Below are 17,148 nucleotides of genomic sequence, written 5' to 3'. Positions count from 1 at the left end.
CTCCGCGTCCGCGTCGGGCCCCGCGCCCGCGCCTGCCGCCTCCACCGCGCCCTGTGCCGCCGCCTTCTCCTCGCCGTGGCCCCGCCGCCCCGCCGCGCTCGCGCCGCCGCTCCGCCGCCACACTCTGCCGCCGCACTCCGCCGCCATCCGCCGGCCCTCCCCGCCGTCGCCTCGCCCCTCTCCGGCCTCTCCTCTCCTCCCGCCGGCGAGCCGCACCGCCGCCCCGGCAAGCACCCGAGCCCGAGTCGCCGGCCCGTTGCTCGATCCGATATTTTCCTCGAACCCCGTTTTTTTCTCCAAGTCTTTGATTTTTTACTGCATATGCCTCTGTTCATAGTTGCATAACGTCTTGCATGTAGCTCCGATTCGCGTGTGTAATATATCAAATTGTTCGTCTCGTGATGCTCTTCATTTTGTTCAACTGCACCATGTTCATTAGAGGTCATATTGATGCCCAAATATCTGTTGGAAGAGGGCTAGTTGCTGTTATCTGCTGGTTCTTATCAGAACTTAGAGATTTGTCATTTTTGTATCATTTAATCTGTGCATCTTATGGGCATGAGCTCTACATGTGTTTTGAAGTATGCCATGCCATCTTTCCAGTGGTATAGTCCATGTATTTTTGTGTTCTCTATGGTGACTAGCACAAGCATGCAAAGTAGGCCCCGTAATGTTTATGATTTCAGGGACTTAGTGATTTCTCCAAGTCTTTGTCTGCTGTTATTTTGTTGCCATGTAAACTTGATGCTACAGAGAGATCCATGCATATTTTGGGGATGTTCAGTAAGGATGTTTTGTAGCTATAGTTGTAATGATCCATTCCTGCAATTGTTTGCAATTATGGAGTGCCATAGCATGACTCAATCTTGCTCTACTTTTGCTATAAAATATTTCTGGCAGATTCTTAACATGATATGCAATTTTGCCAAGCTTATTGTAGTTGATACATAATGCTATGCTTTTGTTCTTGCCATGGATAGCTTCATAAACATTACATCTGGCTGTAGGTATGCTAGTTTGTCATGCATTGCTCTGTAGTGAGTGCATCAAGCTCACAAAGAGGCCTACATATTATTATTTCTGCCATGCTCTGTTTTCTGCCAAGTCTGAAACCTGTTAACGAAACTTGCTATGTTTACATGCTTGCCATCATATCTTCTGATCCTTTTTGTCTTATGGTCAGTAAGGGACTTGTGACATATGCATTTAGTAGAACACTGCCATGCCTTGTTTTGCTATGTTAAGTTCCTGTAGCATGTTGATTTCGTGCTCTGAACATTGCTACCTGATGCTGATTTCTGCCATGTCCAGTTTTTCATTAAGTCTGTGAACCTGTTATCTTTTGCACTTTTGCCATGCTTGTTTGAGCTTGATATGTTGTGATCTAGCCGTAGCTCAGTGTTCATCTTTTGTCAAGCATCTCCTGTAGATTACTGACATATGCTTTGTTGCTATGTTGGGGTGCTGTAGCATTGTTGCTTGTTGCATTTTAAGTGCTATCATGCTGTTAATCGCAGATTCGTGTCATTATTGTTTTGCTTGCCATTTGCAAACCGTGCATCCGTTTCCGGTGATCTTTATATCGATTTCGACCGAAATCATCTCATCTTTCCAGTGGCATGCTTGGTTTGCCAAGTTACTGCCTTGTTCATCATTTTCCTTCCGGAGCACGCATATGCATCGCATATCATATCTTGCATATCATACATGTTTTGCATCATGTTGCTTGTGCATTTCTCGTTGTTGATTGTGGTTCCGTTTGTTTGTGTTCTTGTCTTGGGTAGAGCCGGGAGACAAGTTCGTGAACGAGGAACCTGTTGAGTATGCTTACGAGGATCAAGCTTTCGACAACTCTGAGAACCTTGCAGGCAAGATGACCACCCCTCGAAATCACTTCTATCTTTGCTTTGCTAGTTGTTCGCTCTATTGCCATGCTCCGCTACCTATCACATGCTACTTCATGCCTCCCATTTTTTCCATGTCAGCCCCTAACCATCCTTTCCTAGCAAACCGTTGTTTGGCTAAGTTACCGCTTTTGCTCAGCCCCTCTTATAGCGTTGCTAGTTGCAGGTGAAGTTGAAGTTGGTTCCATGTCGGAACATGGATATGTTGGGATATCACAATATCTCTTATTTAATTAATGCATCTATATATTTGGTAAAGGGTGGAAGGCTCGGCCTTATGCCTGGTGTTTTGTTCCACTCTTGCCGCCCTAGTTACTGATATACCGGGATTATGTTCCTTGAGTTTGCGTTCCTTACGCGGTCGGGTGATTTATGGGACCCCCTTGACAGTTCGCCTTGAATAAAACTCCTCCAGCAAGGCCCAACTTTGGTTTTTCCATTTGCCGCCTAAGCCTTTTTTTTCCCCGGGTTTTCGCGAGCCCGAGGGTCATCTTTATTTAAACCCCCGGGCCAGTGTTCCACTGAGTGCTGGTCCAAACTAGAGCCACTTGCAGCGCCACCTTGGGGAAACTCGAGGATTGGTTTTAGCTGTACGTAGTGTTCATCCGGTGTGCCCTGAGAACGAGATATGTGCAGCTCCTATCGGGATTTGTCGGCACATTCGGGCGGCTTTGCTGGTCTTGTTTTACCATTGTCTTGTAAACCGGGATTCCGAGACTGATCGGGTCTTTCCGGGAGAAGGTTTATCCTTCGTTGATCGTGAGAGCTTATGATGGGCTAAGTTGGGACACCCCTGCAGGGTATTATCTTTCGAAAGCCGTGCCCGCGGTTATGAGGTAGATGGGAATTTGTTAATGTCCGGTTGTACATAACTTGTCAGATGACCCAATTAAAATACATCAACTGCGTGTGTAGTCGTGATGGTCTCTTCTCGGCGGAGTCCGGGAAGTGAACACGGTCTGAGTTATGCTTGACGTAAGTAGGTGTTCAGGAGCACTTCTTGGTCATTGCTAGATGACGTCCGTTCCGTTGCTTCTCTTCTCGCTCTCATTTGCGCAAGTTAGCCACCATATATGCTTATTGCCGCTGCAGCTCCACCTCACTACACCTTCCTTTCCTATAAGCTTAAATAGTCTTGATCTCGCGGGTGTGAGATTGCTGAGTCCCCGTGACTCACAGATTCTACCAAAACAGTTGCAGGTGCCGACGATGCCAGTGCAGATGATGGGGTCGATCTCAAGTGGGAGTTCGACGAGGAACGTGGTCGTTACAATGTGTCTTTTCCTGATGATCAGTAGTGGAGCCCAGTTGGGACGATCGGGGATCTAGCATTTGGGGTTGTCTTATTTTCATCTGGATTTTGACCGTAGTCGGTCTATATATGATTGTATTTTGGATGATGTATGATTTATATTCATGTAATGTGTGAAGTGGCGATTGTAAGCCAACTCTTTATCCCATTCTTGTTCATTACATGGGATTGTGTGAAGATGACCCTTCTTGCGACAAAACCGCTATGCGGTTATGCCTCTAAGTCGTGCCTCGACACGTGGGAGATATAGCCGCATCGTGGGCGTTACACTTATGAACCGGCGTAAGGCCGCAATACGACCTGCCAAACGTTGAACATCATTGATACACGCCGGCTTAGCCAGAGAGGTGATAGCCTTTATCTTCTCCAGGTTAGCCTCAATGCCCCGTTCTGAAACCAGAAAACCCAAAAGCTTACCAGCTGGTACACCAAAAACACACTTGGCCAGGTTAAGCATCATCTTATAAACCCGGAGATTGTCAAAGGTCTCCTTCAAATCATCAATCAGGGTCTCCTTCTTCCTGGACTTCACCACAATATCATCCACATAAGCATGAACATTATGCCCGATTTGATTACGAAGGCAATTTTGCACACACCGTTGGTAAGTCGCCTGGGCACTCTTGAGCCCAAAAGGCATAGACACATAGCAGAAGGCTCCAAACGGAGTAATGAAAGTTGTCTTCTCCTGGTCTTTGACTGCCATCTTGATCTGATGATAACCAGAATAAGCATCCAAAAAACTCAAACGCTCACAACCCGCCGTAGCGTCAATAATCTGATCAATACGAGGGAGAGCAACGGGATCAGCCCGACAAGCCTTGTTTAAGTTCGTATAATCCATACACATGCACCAGGTGCCATTTTTCTTAAGCACCAGCACCGGGTTAGCCAACCACTCAGGATGAAAAACTTCAACAATGAACCCAGCCGCCAAGAGCCGAGCGACCTCCTCACCAATAGCCTTACGCCTCTCTTCATTAAAACGGCGAAGTAATTGCTTGACTGGTTTAAACTTTGGATCAATATTGAGAGTGTGCTCAGTGAGTTCCCTCGGTACACCTGGCATGTCTGAAGGCTTCCATGCAAATATGCCCCGGTTCTCACGGATGAACTCGATGAGCGCGCTTTCCTATTTTGAATCCAGATTAGCACTGATGCTGAACTGCTTGGATGAGTCGCCTGGAACAAAGTCAACTAGCTTGGTGTCGTCTGCCGACTTAAATTTCAACGGGTCATGCTCTGTGGTTGGCTTCTTCAAATATGTCATATCAGCCGGGTCAACATTGTCCTTGTAAAACTTCAACTCCTCTGTTGCACAAACAGACTCAGCATAAGCAGCATCGCCTTCTTCACACTCCAAGGCTACCTTGCGACTCCCATGCACTGTTATGGTGCCCTTGTGACCTGGCATCTTCAGTTGCAAATAAACATAACAAGGCCTTGCCATGAACTTAGCATAAGCCGGCCGCCCAAACATAGTATGATAAGGGCTCTTGATTTTAACTACTTCAAAGGTCAACGTCTCTGATCTGGAATCATACTCATCTCCAAAAGCAACCTCTAGAGATATTTTACCAACCGGATAGGCCGACTTACCAGGCACCACACCGTGAAAAACAGTGTTCGACGGCTTAAGATTTTTGTCAGTCAATCCCATGCGACAGAAAGTTTCATAGTAAAGGATGTTGATGTTGCTGCCTCGATCCATGAGCACCTTAGTGAATTTGTATCCTCCAACCTGAGGTGCCACCACCAACGCCAAGTGACCCGGATTATCAACCCGGGGCGGGTGATCCTCACGGCTCCAGAGAATGGGGTGTTCGGACCATCGCAGATAACGAGGGACCGCCGGCTCAACCGCGTTCACTGCCCTTTTATGAAGCTTCTGATCCCGCTTACACAAGCTTGTGGTGAAGACGTGGTACTGCCCACTATTCAATTGCTTCGGATTGCTCTGATAATCAGACTGCTGCTGATTCCCTGATTATTCTGTTGGTTGTAACCACCCTCATTGCCTTGGCCTTGAAAACCGGAATTTGAACCGCCACCTCCATGACCCGGACCGTGAGAACCGGATCCCGAACCACCATTCGGGCCATGGTTATTCTGGAAAAGATGGGATTTCTTGAACTCCTTCATGATAAAACAATCTTTCCACAGATGTTTAGATGGCCTCTCCTGTGTTCCGTGCCTCGGGCACAGTTGATTCATTATTGCTTCGAGGTCGATTTCTCCCCCTCCAGACTGAGCCAGCCTCCCCTTGCGATGCTGATAATTATTCCGTGCACCAGTGTTGGCCACGAAGTCTAGATTCCCTTCAGCTCTGCGTTTACCATTGCCACCCTGACTGGCCAGGTTGTGTTGCTACCCTTTCATGCCGCTACTCTTCTTTCCCTTGCCTGTCCTTTCATCATAAGACTCGGCATCCTTGGTACCATCAGAGTCGGCATACTTGGCAAGGGCCGCCATGAGCTCCCCCATGTCACTGCAATGGCGCTTAAGCCGCCCAAGTTTCTGTTTGAGAGGGATGAAACGACAATTTTTCTCCAACATTAAAACTGCTGAGCCAACATTGATACTATGAGTCTTGGTCTTACATTCACCAAATCTTCATCAACTCTTGTCAGTGCTTTTTGATGCTACTCGTCTTCCTCTATCCAACAAGCTTGAGTTTGCTCAATTCGGAGCTCATATGCAGAAGTTATGGCAGTTTTGGTTTCCTACCGGTAGTACCGCTTGGGTGCTACAAGCGGTAGTACCGCTCTAGAGCGGTAGTACCGCTCCAGAGCGGTAGTACCGCTGGTAGCCCCCAGCCGTAGTACCGCTGCGGTCTCGTGCTAGTACCGCCTCGATTCGAGGGGTCTTTTTCGTGTCGGGTTTTATAGTACTAGCCGCAGCAGTGGGGGGCCGTAGTACCGCTCGTTTGCGGTAGTACCGCCCTGCCACCGCGGTAGTACCGCTCTGGGCCCATCGGCAGTACCGCGAGGGGGAGCGGTAGTACCTCTTATAGGGGCAAGCGGTAGTAGCGCTGGCCAAGAGGTAGTACCGCTGGCCAAGCGGTAGTACCGCTCTCTGCTATATAAGGTTGGATTGTTCCCCCCACTATATAAGGGGGTCTTCTTCCCCAATGAACTTTATCCTTTGAGCTCGTGTTCTTCCCCCATTGTTGACCTTCTTCGAGCTTGCTAACTCTCAATCCCTCCATGGATTCTTGCTAGTTTTTGAGGGAAAAGAGAGAGGAGATCTAGATCCACATTTCTACCAATCACTTTCTCCTCTATGTGAGGGGAACCCATTGGATCTAGATCTTGGAGTTCTTGGTGTTCTCCTTCTCGTTCTTCCTCTCTTTTTCCTCCCTAGCATTAGTTGCTTCGGTGGGATTTGAGAGTGAAGGACTTGGGCACTCCGTGTGCCCTTGCCATTGCATTTGGTGCATCGGTTTGAGTTCTCCACGGTGATACGTGGAAGTTACAAGTTGAGAAGCTTATTACTCTTGGGTGCTTGGTGCCCTTGAGCTTGTTCCTCTTGGGTGCTTGGGCGCCCTAGACGGTTGGTAGTGTTCGGAGCTCAATCATTGTGGTGTAAAGCTCTGGGCAAGCTTCGGGGTCTCCAATTAGGTTGTGGAGATCGCCCCGAGCAATTTGACGGGTTCCGGTGACCGCCCCCAAGGGTTGCCATTTGTACGGGTTCGGTGACCGCCCTCAAGGGTCCCTTAGTGGAATCATGGCATCTTGCATTGTGCGAGGGCGTGAGGAGATTACGGTGGCCCTAGTGGCTTCTTGGGGAGCATTGTGCCTCCACACCGCTCCAAACGGAGATTAGCATCCGCAAGGGTGTGAACTTCGGGATACATCGTCGTCTCCGCGTGCCTCGGTTATCTCTTACCCGAACCCTTTACTTATGCACTTTACTTTGTGATAGCCTTATTGTTTCTTGTCATATATCTTGCTATCACTTAGTTGTTTATCTTGCTTAGCATAAGTTGTTGGTGCACATAGGTGAGCCTAGTTGTTGTAGGTTTTGTGCTTGTCAATTTAACCGCTAGGTTTATTCCGCATTTGTTCAAGCCTAAACCGTAATTATTTTAAAGCGCCTATTCACCCCCCCCCCCTAGGCGACATCCACGATCTTTCAGCAGGTTGGGCGGAGTTGGTTGAGTAGGGGCAGGAAGAGAGGAAGCAGCCACAGAAGAGAACTGACGCAGCCAGCAGCATAGCCATCGAAGACGAGGAAGCGACGGTGCGCGAGAGGATCAAGCAAGAGTTGACCATACAAAAAAGAACTAGGGCTCTAATACCATGTTAGTACTATAAGCAGTTGTTTGGCCCTCCAGAGAATAACTGTGTGTCTCTGGATGAGTCCAGGGTTGAGGATGTTCCTCAGCTCACAGCTGTGGAGAATGATATTCTGACGGCTCCTTTCTCCGAGAAAGAGGTACTTGAGGCCGTTTCGCAAATGAAAAATAACAAAGCGCCGGGCCCAGATGGATTTCCAGCGGAGTTCTATAAGAAATGCTGGCATATCATTAAAGGGGATTTGTTGCCTTTGTTCAATGATCTGTTTGCTGGACAGCTTCATCTTTTTCAGCTAAATTTTGGAACGATCAACTTTCTTCCTAAGAAAACAGAGGCTGTGAGAATTGAGCAATTCAGGCCAATCTGTCTTCTTAATGTTAGTTTCAAAATTTTCACCAAGGTCAGGACCAATAGGCTCTCACAGATCGTGCATGCTGTTGTGCAGCCTACCCAAACTGCCTTCATGCCGGACAGGAACATCCTTGAGGGGGTTGTGGTCCTTCATGAAACGCTCCATGAAATCCACACGAAAAAGCTGGATGGGGTTGTTTTCAAAGTGGATTTCGAAAAAGCGTATGACAAAGTCAAATGGCCGTTCCTTCAACAGGCCTTACGCATGAAGGGTTTTGATGAGGCTTGGCGACGCCAGGTAGAATCCTTTACGCAAAAAGGTAGTGTTGGAATTAAAGTAAATGATGATATATGGCATTATTTCCAGACACACAAAGGTCTGAGGCAAGGAGATCCAATGTCCCCTATTTTGTTCAACATTGTGGTTGATATGTTGGCAATTCTCATAGGAAGGGCAAAGGACGCCGGTCAGGTAGGTGGCTTGGTGCCTAACCTAGTTGATGGGGGTGTGTCCATTTTGCTGTACGCTGATGATACAATCATCTTTATGGAGCATGACTTGGCAAAAGCGAGAAACATGAAGCTGGTGTTGTGTTTATTTGAACAATTGTCCGGTTTAAAGATTAACTTTCATAAAAGCGAGCTGTTCTGCTTTGGTAGAGCCAAGGAGGAACAAGAGGCTTATAGGCAATTGTTTGGATGTGAATTAGGGGCTTTACCTTTTACTTACCTAGGTATACCCATTCATCATCGTAAGCTCACGAACAGAGAGTGGAAATGTATCGAAGATCGGTTCGAAAAGAAACTTAGTTGCTGGAAGGGCAAACTTATGTCTTATGGAGTCCGGTTAATTCTTATTAATTCGGTGCTCACAAGTATGCCGATGTTCCTCCTATCTTTCTTTGAGGTTCCAGTTGGGGTTAGGAAAAGGCTGGACTTCTATCGATCAAGATTTTTTTGGCAGAGTGATGATCTTAAGAGAAAGTATAGACTCGCCAAGTGGGATGTTATTTGTCGTCCTAAGGATCAAGGGGGGTTGGGTATCGAGAATCTTGAGGTCAAGAACAGATGCCTGCTTAGTAAGTGGCTATATAAGCTATCAGTTGAGACTGATGCGACTTGGGCACAGATTCTACGTAACAAGTATCTGCAATCCAAAACTTTGTCACAGGTGACAGTGAGACCAACTGATTCGCCATTTTGGAAGGGGCTTATGAGAGTTAAGGCAGCCTTCTTTAATAGAACAAAGTTTATTGTCGGAGATGGCAACAATACTCGCTTCTGGGAGGACACTTGGCTTGGTGATACACCTTTGGCATTACAGTACCCAACTCTGTATCGTATTGTCCATCACCGTGATGCGCTAGTGGCAACGATTATGCAGGCCATTCCCCTTAGTATCCAGTTTAGGAGGGTGCTTGTTGGTGATAGATGGGAAGCTTGGCTTCATCTGGTGCGTAGACTGATGGAGGTCCAGCTACATCATCAGCCCGATCAGTTGTGTTGGAAACTTACTAGGTCTGGACAATTTACCGTTAAGTCGATGTACATTGATGTTATTAACTTGAGTGTCATTCCTAGCTCCAAACATGTTTGGAAAGTCAAAGTTCCTTTGAAAATTAAAGTGTTTATGTGGTTTGTCCATAAACAGGTCATTCTAACAAAGGACAACTTGGTTAAGCGCCATTGGACAGGATCTACTAGGTGTAGTTTCTGTGATCGGGATGAGACCATTAAGCATCTCTTCTTTGAGTGCCCGTTGGCGAGAATTTTGTGGTGCTCCGTGCAAATTGCCTTTAACATTACTCCTCCGAGTTCGGTCGGGTCGTTATTTGGAACGTGGCTGGATGGGATAGAGTCCGTTACAGCTAGACACATTCGTGTAGGAGTTTGTGCGTTGTTATGGGGAATTTGGAACTGCAGAAATGATTTGGCTTTTAACAGAATAACTACTATTCATTTTTTGCAGGTTGTATTCCGTGCTACGGCGCTGATCCGTATGTGGTCCTTACTCACTCCGACGGAGGCCAGGGAGTGTTTGGTTACTGGATCTGTCCGGTGGGAGATGGTAGCGCGGGATATCTTCAACCGGATTGGATGGCGGTCATGTAATAGGATAGGCAATTAGTTTACCTATCTTTATTATGCCAGCCGGTTGTGGCTTTATGGCCTTTTTCTGTTTTAGCATCGAGGTCTATGTGAGCTCGACTTTATTTTGTTTTATGACTCTACGACATTGTTGAACCAATTTTATTTATCTAAGTGGCCATATGCATCGTTCTGATGCAGAGGCCGGGGAGTCCCGCCTTTTCGAAAAAAAGAAAAAAAAATACCATGTTAGTAAATATGCAACTTGTATTTCCTAGGAGCCAAGGGACTATACATGGAACATAATATAACTCTTTCGGTAATGTCATCATAATCTTATCTTATCATTAGGTAAGATGAGAAAAGTCAACATTGTTAGTTGTGTATAATCTTACCTCCCATATTTGTTCATCTAAGAATTGCCCAAGAGGATCTAGATTGTATCTTATTGTACCCTGAAAAAGTGTTGGATCTTGTGGGATGATACCCAAACATGAACGCAGATCATGTAAGCCTATCATAGTGATACCCACATAGTCAATAATTACTTTCCCTTCGGCAGGTTCAACAAGACGAAACAATGCATCAATAAAGGTTGTCTTCCCACTTCCTGTTCGACCAACTATATCAATCTTATCTCCACCTTCAAACTTGCAAGTGATTCCATCTAGTACAAGTGGAAGATCTATCCTATACCTGATCTGTCAAATGAAAATCAATTGCATACATTTGTAAGAAGAGTTAATACAATTTTTTACCTTGTAAGGTGTACATGTAAATATTTATGTCAGATTACCTTCAAATCCCTAATCTCCACATTGCCATTTTGGGGCCAATCTGGTAACGGTCGATTTTCTTCACAACTTCTGTTGCTTCACTTTGTATGTGCATGTACTGTTTCACCCGTTCGACTGATATTATTTGATTCCCAAGGTTGCATTGGAATTGAATAGAGGCAACAAACATAATGTTTAAGGAAAGACCATAGGACAATGCCATTCCTACAAAACCTGTGAAGGCACCAAAGCGAGGAATTAGTTCTACTATTTGTAATATTAATGCCCTTGGAATTAATTCTACTATGATAGTATCAAATACTTTATTTAGTTAATTTCGACACATGAGCATTAGGACTAAAACTGCGTCTTCATAAAAGATACAAGCCTATACATAAAATCATCAGAACAAGTGGTAGCATGAGAACGTATGGTGTTTTATATTCACCTTATTTTACCTGGCAGAATGCAGCAAATGTATTTTTCTTGGAACAATAAATATTATTACCTCAGTTCATATATACAAGGCGTTATAGAACACATTCAGTCGAAAATTTATAACTTTGACAATAACTCCCTCTGTCCCAAAATAAGTGTCACTGATTTATAACAAAGTTGTACTAACTTTGTACTAAATCAGTGACACTTATTTTTGTACTAAATCAGTGACACTTATTTTGGGACAGAGGGAGTATTATATAAGTAAAAAGTATTGGCACTCGTAGGTCAAAATACTATCATTAGATTTTTCATCAATATTATTTTCATACTATAACTCTCTTCTAGTTTTCTACAAACATATATATACATATAAAAGTACCGTTCAAATAAGTTTGCCAGACACCCATGTCATGTGTGAAACGACATCTATTTATGAGTGGAGGAGTCAATGAAAAGGTACCAACATTTACGTGTCAATGCATCAAAGATCGAACACCTTTTGCAAATCAGATACAAGCGATGGCCATAGAATGAGTTGGCTACTCAATTTTGTCCAAATATTTCAATCATCATGGTGTTCATATAATTGCTTACCAGGGCCAAAGGTTCCTTGAGGAAGAAGGGCCATGACCAAGGCAGAAAAAGAAAGAACTACGGCGCTCATTATCTCCAGACGTTGAATCAACCATTCAGTTGCTGCAAAATTATAGAAATATAGACTAGCATTCCTGTCAACAAGATCCAATTTTTTAGCAAAGAAACGATGTTCTTCCTCAAAGGCCCTTATTGTTATAGCCCCTGAAATCGATTCACCCAAGTGATTTGCTAGAGCAGACTTGGTGGTACCATTGATCCGCATCAATTCCTTGGCCGAGGCAAGATAGTACCTCTGCATGACCAAACATAACAGGTTTCGGTTAATGAGAACACTTAATGCAAAACTGTAGGCTCATTCACTCTCGGACTAAAATAGCAGCACAGAACATCAATTGGTGATTGAAATGGAATAATCTTACACATGAGCCTTAGCCACAAAGAAAAAAAGTCAAATCAATTACCTGCAGCCAAATTGCCAAAACTATCATTGGTACGGCTATGAACAGAACTTGCCATGTAATAACAACCAATACCCCTAGATTGCTATATGCAATTAGGCTGCCACCAAGGCTAAGCGCAAAGGCAAATGGAAAATCAAGGTCAATGATACTCAAATCTGAAGAGACCTGTAGTAGAAGAAAAAGAGAACGAGTTAATCTATCGTAAGAAATACCTCTGGTGTAACACCTAACTGAAATTTAATGTATTTTCCATGTGGGAAACGTCGTACCCGGTTCAGGTCGACGGCTGCGTGTTATAAAGACAGGGGCGCAGCTCCCTGATAGCGTACAAGTTGTTGGGATAGAAACTTGAGATACAAGGGATAAGCTACTTGGAGTACAAGGGATAAACTAGAAGGAGAATATTGTTACAGAGAATATCTATCTAGTCTATGCGGTTGCACGAGAATATATGGTTGAACCGAACCACCTTGACACCATAGCAACGATGTTTAACACCCTCCCTTAATCACAACTTGGTCAAGTTGAGATTACGCTTGAATTCTTCAAAAAAATTCATAGGCAATGCTTTTGTGAAGCCATCTGCAACCTGATCTCGTGAATGCACAAAGCGGATATCCAATTGTCTCCTTGCAACTCTTTCTCTGACAAAATGGAAATCTATCTTAATGTGTTTTGTCCTGGCATGAAAAACTGGGTTAGCAGACAGATAAGTAGCACCCAGATTGTCACACCATAAACATGGAGTTTTGGTGTGCTTCACACCCAGCTCTCTCAACATGGACTGAACCCAGATAATCTCAGCAGTGGCATTTGCTAATGCTTTATACTCAGCTTCAGTGCTAGATCGTGATACAGTAGCCTGTTTCTTTACACACCATGATATAAGATTTGGTCCAAAGAAAACTGCAAATCCACCAGTGGATCGTCTGTCATCTATGCATCCTGCCCAATCAGAGTCAGAAAAAGCACTGACAAGAGTTGATGAAGATTTGGTGAATGTAAGACCAAGACTCATAGTATTTTTCACATATCTCACTATGCGCTTGGCAGCAGTCAAATGAACAGTAGTGGGTGCATGAAGAAATTGGCATACTTTGTTGACTGCAAAAGATATATCTGGCCTTGTTAAGGTGAGGTACTGAAGTGCGCCTACTAGACTTCTATATCTAGTACTATCCTCTTGACCCAAGAGATCTCCCTCTTCAAGTGACAATTTTTCTGTGCTAGATAAAGGAGTTGGGGAGGCTTTACATCCTTGCAAGCCAGCTCTTCTTACCAAATCAGCAGCATACTTTTCTTGAGAGAGATGAAGACCATCTTCAGTTTTCTTTACCTCAATCCCTAGGAAAAAATGTAAGTCTCCCAGATCTTTAAGAGCAAACTCAGCACTTAGGTCTTTCAACGATCCCGTTACTGCTTCATTAGATGAACTTGTGACAATAATATCATCAACATAGATAAGAACAAAAATAGATGTTTTTAACTTATTATAGATGAATAGAGATGTATCAGATTTTGAAGGAACAAAACCAAGTGCTTGTAGTTTCTGACTGAGATGAGAATACCATGCCCTGGGAGCTTGCTTCAGTCCATATAGAGCATTATCAAGCTTACACACATGAAAGGGTTTATCCTTGTTCTCAAAACCAGGAGGTTGTTTCATGTATACTTCCTCTTTCAGAACACCATGAAGGAACGCGTTCTGTACATCTAGTTGTCTGAGACTCCATCCCCTGGAAACAGCAATAGACAGTACAAGACGAATAGTAGCAGCCTTAACCACTGGACTGAAGGTGTCCTCATAGTCTATGCCATATCGCTGTTTGAAGCCTTTTGCAACAAGTCTGGCTTTGTAGTGATCTATGGTTCCATCGGACTTTCTTTTGATCCTATAAACCCACTTACAATCAATCAAATTTTTACCTCGCCGTGGAGACACAAGATGCCACGTCTTATTTTTCTGAAGTGTCATGTATTCCTCTTCCATGGCCTTTTTCCAGCGTGTATCCCCGAGAGCTTCATCAAGCGTACCAGGTTCACCTGTGGTACACGCTAAGCCAAACTTAGTTATTTGTTTATAATTGACGGGTTGAATTACTCCCTTCTGTAGCCGTGTACGAGGTTGATCAGAAGAGGCGGCGTCGTTGGCGACCACAGAAGATCTAGCCTCTGGACCAGACAATCCCGAGGCAGATCTCCCTGGCGCTCCCGACGCACCAGCCGCGCCAGCAGCTGTGTCAGCGGGATCTTCTGTGGCGACGGGTGATGCTGAAGCCGTGACGAGAGGCGCAGAAGATCCAGACCGCGTGGAGACCACGGGCTTGACCGGATCCGCCTCGGATCACACGCCTGTCGTGGGCTGGGACGAATCCGCGCCGGAGCGCGCGCCCAGCTGGCGGCGTATGTAGTGGCGGGGTCCGCCCGCGGGCCAGCGGGCCGAGGGCTCCTGCCGCATGGCCTCCAGGGATTGGTGCGGGCCGGACGCCGCTTCTGGCCCAGTTGAGGCGAGCCGCGTGGCCGCCGCTGGGTCGCTGTCGCCACGCCTGGCGGGCGACACGGGATCTGGCGCGCTGGCGCCCTGCTGCGACACAAATCCCGGGGCAGATTTGCTGCCACGCTGCTGGAGCTCCAATCCCGATGAAGATCTGTTCCCCGCTGTGTGACACATGAAATGTGGGCTGTTTGGGTTGATTTCTTCACCATTCTCTGTGATTCCTTCGCCATGTTCTGCACCATTGCCATCTGCATCATCACAAAGCTCAAGTGCACGGTTATGAGGATTAGTCATCACATGATCATTACAGTTATTTCCCCCTTGATCTAGACCGGTAAGACTAGGTGGTAAGAGAAGAATTTCTTGACGAAGTAAGGCACCGGCATTGGGATGAAGGGTGGCAAAGGGAAATTTTGTTTCATCAAAAAGAACATCTCGTGAAATATAGACGCGTCCGGTTGAAACATCAAGGCACTTGACGCCTTTGTGTTGAGCACTATAGCCAATGAACACACATTGTTTGGACCTAAAGCTGAGTTTTCGATCATTGTAAGGACGAAGATTGGGCCAACAGGCGCATCCAAACACACGGAGAGAAGTGTAGTCTAGTTTGGTGTGGAGGAGCCTTTCAGTGGGAGTTTCATTGTTGCTAACACGACTAGGTAGCATATTAATGATATGAACTGCTATGAGAAAGGCCTCGTCCCAAAATTTTAAGGGCATGGAGGCGCTAGCAAGAAGGGAAAAACCAACGTCGACAATGTGTCTGTGTTTGCGTTCAACAGACCCATTCTGTTGATGGGCATGAGGACACGACACGTGATGAGATATGCCAAGTTTTTGAAAAAAGGAGTTTAGCTTCTCGTATTCGCCACCCCAATCAGATTGGAGGGCTATGATTTTGGTGTCGAATTTCCTTTCAACTAAAGCTTGGAAATTAAGGAAAACTTGGCATACATCGGATTTTTTCTTAAGAAGATAGATCCAGGTAAATTTGCTATAGTCGTCAATGAAACTCACGTAGTATGTATGTCTACTAACAGAGGAGGGAGCAGGTCCCCACACATCAGAAAAAATAAGTTGCAAAGGCTTGGTAGGAATACTTGTAGAAATAGGATAAGGAAACTGATGGCTTTTAGCTCTCTGGCAGGAATCACAAATTGTTTCAACATCACGCTCTCCAACATATGGGAGCTTATTTTTTCTAAGCAGACGCTCAACTAAAGAAAAAGATGCATGTCCTAATCGATCGTGCCACCGTGTAGATGAGACTTTGGTGCCACTAAAAACTTGTTTATTGAATCTTCGAATCTCCGGAATCAATGGGTAAAGCCCGCGAACACATCTACCTCGATATAGCACCCTCCTCGTGGCCTGATCCTTGATCAAAAAGAACAAGGGGTGAAATTCAAGAAAGACATGATTATCAATGGCAATGCGATGAACGGAAAGAAGACTCTTGGAAGCACTAGGAACATGCAAAAAAATTCTGAGATGAATTTTTCTAGGAGGGGTTTTAATAACAGAATGACCAATGTGACCAATCTTCATACCTTCTCCACTAGCAGTGTGGATATGATCTTGGCCGCGATACTTCTCGCGCATGGTCACCTTTTCCAGCTCACCGGTGATGTGGTTCGTGGCTCCGCTGTCGACGTACCAGTTCGTGTCAACACCATATGAGGCTTCAGCTGCCCCGGCCACTTTTTCATCTTGGGACGATGCATCGTCATCATCCTCAAACCGGTACCAGCAATCTTTAGCTGAGTGTCCCAGGTTACCACAGATTTGGCATCGAACAGCGTCCGGGCGCGATCTGTTGCTGTTGGAGGAGCTGGTGCGCCGGCCCCTGTTGTTGTTGGAGGAGGGCCGGCCGCCGCCGCGCATGTTGTTGCCGTTCTGGCCGCCGCTGTTGCCCCCGCCAGAGCTCTTGCCCTTGTGGTGAGGGGGTCCACGGTAGCGAGAGCCGCCACCGCCGCGGCCGCGGGTGGCGATGTTTGCCGAAGACTTGAAGCCGCCTCTGGTCCCTGCCCCTTGGAACAAAGCCACCCTTTGATCAAAGTTACTCATCTGAGCAAACAATTCATCAAGGGTGACCGGGGTGGTGCAGGCGTCAAGGGCAGAGACCAGCGGCTGGTAGTCCATGTCGAGGCCGTTGAGGATGTAGGAGATCAGCTCGTCATCCCGAAGTGGCCACTCCGCCGCTGCAAGCTCGTCGGCGAGAGAGCGCATGTGCGCAAAGTACGTGGCCACCGATTGCGTCCCCTTCTGTGCGTTTGTGAGGGCGGCGCGGATGTTGTTGATGCGGGACATCGAGGTTGACGAGAACATCCTCGCCAACGCCATCCACAGCTCATGCGCGTGGGTGATCGCGGTCACCTGTACGAGTACTTCTTTGGACAGATTATTCAGAAGATAACCCA

At 45.9% G+C, this 17,148-nt stretch overlaps 1 pseudogene; it reads right to left on the bottom strand.

The window, feature by feature from the left end:
- Nucleotides 1–16,779: 16,779 nt before the first annotated feature.
- LOC123171731 (uncharacterized) lies at nucleotides 16,780–16,917 on the bottom strand (annotated as a pseudogene).
- Nucleotides 16,918–17,148: the final 231 nt, after the last annotated feature.

The sequence above is a fragment of the Triticum aestivum genome, chromosome 7D (genome assembly GCF_018294505.1).
Source record: "Triticum aestivum cultivar Chinese Spring chromosome 7D, IWGSC CS RefSeq v2.1, whole genome shotgun sequence".
Lineage (NCBI taxonomy): Eukaryota > Viridiplantae > Streptophyta > Magnoliopsida > Poales > Poaceae > Triticum > Triticum aestivum.
The sequence above is the reverse complement of the archived record's forward strand: the minus strand, read 5'-3'. Positions and strand labels throughout refer to the sequence as shown.